Genomic DNA, 6,000 nt, shown 5'->3' with positions numbered 1-6,000 from the left:
GTGATATGTGACATGTATTTATAGTTATTTATTTTAGCTAAACAGGTGGGGCTCAATGACGGGTCACCACTGGTCGTACCCGTGTGTGTGTGTGTGTGTGTGTGTGTGTATATATACAGTGGGGCAGAAAAGTATTTAGTCAGCCACCAATTGTGCAAGTTCTCCCACTTAAAAAGATGAGAGGCCTGTAATTTTCATCATAGGTACACTTCAACTATGACAGACAAATTGAGAAAAAAATCAAGAAAAATCACATAGTAGGATTTTCAATGAATTTATTTGCAAATTATGGTGGAAAATAAGTATTTGGTCACCTACAAACAAGCAAGATTTCTAGCTCTCACAGACCTGTAACTTCTTCTTTAAGAGGCTCCTCTGTCCTCCACTTGTTACTTGTATTAACGGCACCTGTTTGAACTTGTTATCAGTATAAAAGACACCTGTCCACAGCCTCAAACAGTCACAATCCAAACTCCACATCTTTTTAAATGGGAGTTGAGTTGCACCGAATCAAACTATGTTCTGTGTGTTAACTATAGTCTGCTGTAGGGTCTCAGGTTGTGTTAACTACAGTCTGCTGTAGGGGGGTCTCAGGTTGTGTTAACTATAGTCTGCTGTAGGGTCTCAGGTTGTGTTAACTATAGTCTGCTGTAGGGGGGGGGGTCTCAGGTTGTGTTAACTGCAGTCTGCTGTAGGCGGGGTCTCAGGTTGTGTTAACTATAGTCTGCTGTAGGGGGGTCTCAGGTTGTGTTAACTATAGTCTGCTGTAGGGTCTCAGGTTGTGTTAACTATAGTCTGCTGTAGGGTCTCAGGTTGTATTAACTATAGTCTGCTGTAGGGTCTCAGGTTGTATTAACTATAGTCTGCTGTAGGGTCTCAGGTTGTATTAACTATAGTCTGCTGTAGGGGGGTCTCAGGTTGTGCTAACTATAGTCTGCTGTAGGGGGTCTCAGGTTGTGTTAACTATAGTCTGCTGTAGGGGGTCTCAGGTTGTGTTAACTATAGTCTGCTGTAGGGGGGTCTCAGGTTGTGTTAACTATAGTCTGCTGTAGGGGGGTCTCAGGTTGTGTTAACTATAGTCTGCTGTCTCAGGTTGTGTTAACTATAGTCTGCTGTAGGGTCTCAGGTTGTGTTAACTATAGTCTGCTGTAGGGGGGTCTCAGGTTGTGTTAACTATAGTCTGCTGTAGGGGGGTCTCAGGTTGTGTTAACTATAGTCTGCTGTAGGGGGGTCTCAGGTTGTGTTAACTATAGTCTGCTGTAGGGGGGTCTCAGGTTGTGTTAACTATAGTCTGCTGTAGGGGGGGGGTCTCAGGTTGTGTTAACTATAGTCTGCTGTAGGGGGGTCTCAGGTTGTGTTAACTATAGTCTGCTGTAGGGGGGGGTCTCAGGTTGTGTTAACTATAGTCTGCTGTAGGGGGGGGGTCTCAGGTTGTGTTAACTATAGTCTGCTGTAGGGGGGTCTCAGGTTGTGTTAACTATAGTCTGCTGTAGGGGGGTCTCAGGTTGTGTTAACTATAGTCTGCTGTAGGGGGGTCTCAGGTTGTGTTAACTATAGTCTGCTGTAGGGGGGGTTGTGTTAACTCTCAGGTTGTGTTAACTATAGTCTGCTGTAGGGGGGTCTCAGGTTGTGTTAACTATAGTCTGCTGTAGGGGGGTCTCAGGTTGTGTTAACTACAGTCTGCTGTAGGGGGGGGGGGTCTCAGGTTGTGTTAACTATAGTCTGCTGTAGGGTCTCAGGTTGTGTTAACTATAGTCTGCTGTAGGGTCTCAGGTTGTGTTAACTATAGTCTGCTGTAGGGTCTCAGGTTGTATTAACTATAGTCTGCTGTAGGGGTTGTCTCAGGTTGTATTAACTATAGTCTGCTGTAGGGGGGTCTCAGGTTGTGCTAACTATAGTCTGCTGTAGGGGGGTCTCAGGTTGTGTTAACTATAGTCTGCTGTAGGGGGGTCTCAGGTTGTGTTAACTATAGTCTGCTGTAGGGGGGTCTCAGGTTGTGTTAACTATAGTCTGCTGTAGGGGGGTCTCAGGTTGTGTTAACTATAGTCTGCTGTAGGGGGGGTCTCAGGTTGTGTTAACTATAGTCTGCTGTAGGGGGGGGGGGGTCTCAGGTTGTGTTAACTATAGTCTGCTGTAGGGGGGTCTCAGGTTGTGTTAACTATAGTCTGCTGTAGGGGGGTCTCAGGTTGTGTTAACTATAGTCTGCTGTAGGGGGGTCTCAGGTTGTGTTAACTATAGTCTGCTGTAGGGGGGTCTCAGGTTGTATTAACTATAGTCTGCTGTAGGGGGGTCTCAGGTTGTGTTAACTATAGTCTGCTGTAGGGGGGGTCTCAGGTTGTGTTAACTATAGTCTGCTGTAGGGGGGGGGTCTCAGGTTGTATTAACTATAGTCTGCTGTAGGGGGGTCTCAGGTTGTGTTAACTATAGTCTGCTGTAGGGGGGTCTCAGGTTGTGTTAACTATAGTCTGCTGTAGGGGGGTCTCAGGTTGTATTAACTATAGTCTGCTGTAGGGGGGTCTCAGGTTGTGTTAACTATAGTCTGCTGTAGGGGGGGTCTCAGGTTGTGTTAACTATAGTCTGCTGTAGGGTCTCAGGTTGTGTTAACTATAGTCTGCTGTAGGGGGGTCTCAGGTTGTGTTAACTATAGTCTGCTGTAGGGGGGGGTCTCAGGTTGTGTTAACTATAGTCTGCTGTAGGGTCTCAGGTTGTGTTAACTATAGTCTGCTGTAGGGGGGTCTCAGGTTGTATTAACTATAGTCTGCTGTAGGGGGTCTCAGGTTGTGTTAACTGCAGTCTGCTGTAGGGGAGGGGGGTCTCAGGTTATGTTAACTATAGTCTGCTGTAGGGGGGTCTCAGGTTGTGTTAACTATAGTCTGCTGTAGGGGGGTCTCAGGTTGTGTTAACTATAGTCTGCTGTATAGGTTGTGTTAACTATAGTCTGCTGTAGGGGGGGGGTCTCAGGTTGTGTTAACTATAGTCTGCTGTAGGGGGGTCTCAGGTTGTGTTAACTATAGTCTGCTGTAGGGGGGGGTCTCAGGTTGTGTTAACTATAGTCTGCTGTAGGGGGGTCTCAGGTTGTGTTAACTATAGTCTGCTGTAGGGGGGTCTCAGGTTGTGTTAACTATAGTCTGCTGTAGGGGGGTCTCAGGTTGTGTTAACTATAGTCTGCTGTAGGGGGGTCTCAGGTTGTGTTAACTATAGTCTGCTGTAGGGGGGGGGGTCTCAGGTTGTGTTAACTATAGTCTGCTGTAGGGTCTCAGGTTGTGTTAACTACAGTCTGCTGCAGGGGGGGTCTCAGGTTGTGTTAACTGCAGTCTGCTGTAGGCGGGGTCTCAGGTTGTGTTAACTATTATCTGCTGTAGGGGGGTCTCAGGTTGTATTAACTATAGTCTGCTGTAGGGGGGTCTCAGGTTGTGTTAACTATAGTCTGCTGTAGGGGGGGGTCTCAGGTTGTGTTAACTGCAGTCTGCTGTAGGCGGGGTCTCAGGTTGTGTTAACTATTATCTGCTGTAGGGGGGTCTCAGGTTGTATTAACTAGTCTGCTGTAGGGTCTCAGGTTGTATTAACTATAGTCTGCTGTAGGGGGGTCTCAGGTTGTATTAACTATAGTCTGCTGTAGGGGGGTCTCAGGTTGTGTTAACTATAGTCTGCTGTAGGGGGGGGGTCTCAGGTTATGTTAACTATAGTCTGCTGCTGTGGGGGGGTCTCAGGTTGTGTTAACTATAGTCTGCTGTAGGGGGGTCTCAGGTTGTATTAACTATAGTCTGCTGTAGGGGGGTCTCAGGTTGTGTTAACTATAGTCTGCTGTAGGGGGGTCTCAGGTTGTGTTAACTATAGTCTGCTGTAGGGGGGTCTCAGGTTGTGTTAACTATAGTCTGCTGTAGGGGGGTCTCAGGTTGTGTTAACTATAGTCTGCTGTAGGGTCTCAGGTTGTGTTAACTATAGTCTGCTGTAGGGGGGTCTCAGGTTGTATTAACTATAGTCTGCTGTAGGGGGGGGGGTCTCAGGTTGTGTTAACTATAGTCTGCTCTAGGGGGGGGTCTCAGGTTGTGTTAACTATAGTCTGCTGTAGGGGGGTCTCAGGTTGTGTTAACTATAGTCTGCTGTAGGGGGGGTCTCAGGTTGTATTAACTATAGTCTGCTGTAGGGGGGTCTCAGGTTGTGTTAACTGCAGTCTGCTGTAGGCGGGGTCTCAGGTTGTGTTAACTATTATCTGCTGTAGGGGGGTCTCAGGTTGTGTTAACTATAGTCTGCTGTAGGGTCTCAGGTTGTGTTAACTATAGTCTGCTGTAGGGGGGTCTCAGGTTGTGTAACTAACTATAGTCTGCTGTAGGGGGGTCTCAGGTTGTATTAACTATAGTCTGCTGTAGGGGGGTCTCAGGTTGTGTTAACTATAGTCTGCTGTAGGGGGGTCTCAGGTTGTGTTAACTATAGTCTGCTGTAGGGGGGTCTCAGGTTGTGTTAACTATAATCTGCTGTAGGGGGGTCTCAGGTTGTATTAACTATAGTCTGCTGTAGGGGGGTCTCAGGTTGTGTTAACTATAGTCTGCTGTGGGGTCTCAGGTTGTGTTAACTATAGTCTGCTGTAGGGGGGTCTCAGGTTGTGTTAACTATAGTCTGCTGTAGGGGGGTCTCAGGTTGTGTTAACTATAGTCTGCTGTAGGGGGGTCTCAGGTTGTGTTAACTATAGTCTGCTGTAGGGGTCTCAGGTTGTGTTAACTATAGTCTGCTGTAGGGGGGTCTCAGGTTGTGTTAACTATAGTCTGCTGTAGGGGGGTCTCAGGTTGTGTTAACTATAGTCTGCTGTAGGGGGGGGTCTCAGGTTGTATTAACTACAGTCTGCTGTAGGGGGGTCTCAGGTTGTGTTAACTATAGTCTGCTGTAGGGGGGGGTCTCAGGTTGTGTTAACTATAGTCTGCTGTAGGGGGGTCTCAGGTTGTGTTAACTATAGTCTGCTGTAGGGTCTCAGGTTGTGTTAACTATAGTCTGCTGTAGGGGGGGGGGTCTCAGGTTGTGTTAACTATAGTCTGCTGTAGGGGGGTCTCAGGTTGTATTAACTATAGTCTGCTGTAGGGTCTCAGGTTGTATTAACTATAGTCTGCTGTAAGGTCTCAGGTTGTGTTAACTGCAGTCTGCTGTAGGGTCTCAGGTTGTGTTAACTATAGTCTGCTGTAGGGTCTCAGGTTGTGTTAACTATAGTCTGCTGTAGGGTCTCAGGTTGTGTTAACTATAGTCTGCTGTAGGGTCTCAGGTTGTGTTAACTATAGTCTGCTGTAGGGTCTCAGGTTGTATTAACTACAGTCTGCTGTAAGGTCTCAGGTTGTATTAACTATAGTCTGCTGAAGGGGGGGGTCTCAGGTTGTGTTAACTATAGTCTGCTGTAGGGTCTCAGGTTGTGTTAACTATAGTCTGCTGTAGGGTCTCAGGTTGTGTTAACTATAGTCTGCTGTAGGGGGGTCTCAGGTTGTGTTAACTATAGTCTGCTGTAAGGGGGGTCTCAGGTTGTGTTAACTATAGTCTGCTGTAAGGGGGGTCTCAGGTTGTGTTATAGTCTGCTGTATAGTCTGCTGGGGGGGTCTCAGGTTGTGTTAACTATAGTCTGCTGTAGGGGGGTCTCAGGTTGTGTTAACTATAGTCTGCTGTAGGGGGGTCTCAGGTTGTGTTAACTATAGTCTGCTGTAGGGTCTCAGGTTGTGTTAACTACAGTCTGCTATAGGGTCTCAGGTTGTATTAACTATAGTCTGCTGTAGGGTCTCAGGTTGTGTTAACTATAGTCTGCTGTAGGGTCTCAGGTTGTATTAACTATAGTCTGCTGTAGGGGGGTCTCAGGTTGTGTTAACTATAGTCTGCTGTAGGGGGGTCTCAGGTTGTGTTAACTATAGTCTGCTGTAGGGGGGGGTCTCAGGTTGTGTTAACTATAGTCTGCTGTAGGGTCTCAGGTTGTGTTAACTATAGTCTGCTGTAGGGGGGGGTCTCAGGTTGTGTTAACTACAGTCTGCT

The sequence above is a fragment of the Oncorhynchus masou genome, chromosome 27 (genome assembly GCF_036934945.1).
Source record: "Oncorhynchus masou masou isolate Uvic2021 chromosome 27, UVic_Omas_1.1, whole genome shotgun sequence".
NCBI classification, from domain to species: Eukaryota; Metazoa; Chordata; class Actinopteri; order Salmoniformes; family Salmonidae; genus Oncorhynchus; species Oncorhynchus masou.
This window is presented reverse-complemented; position numbering follows the sequence as displayed.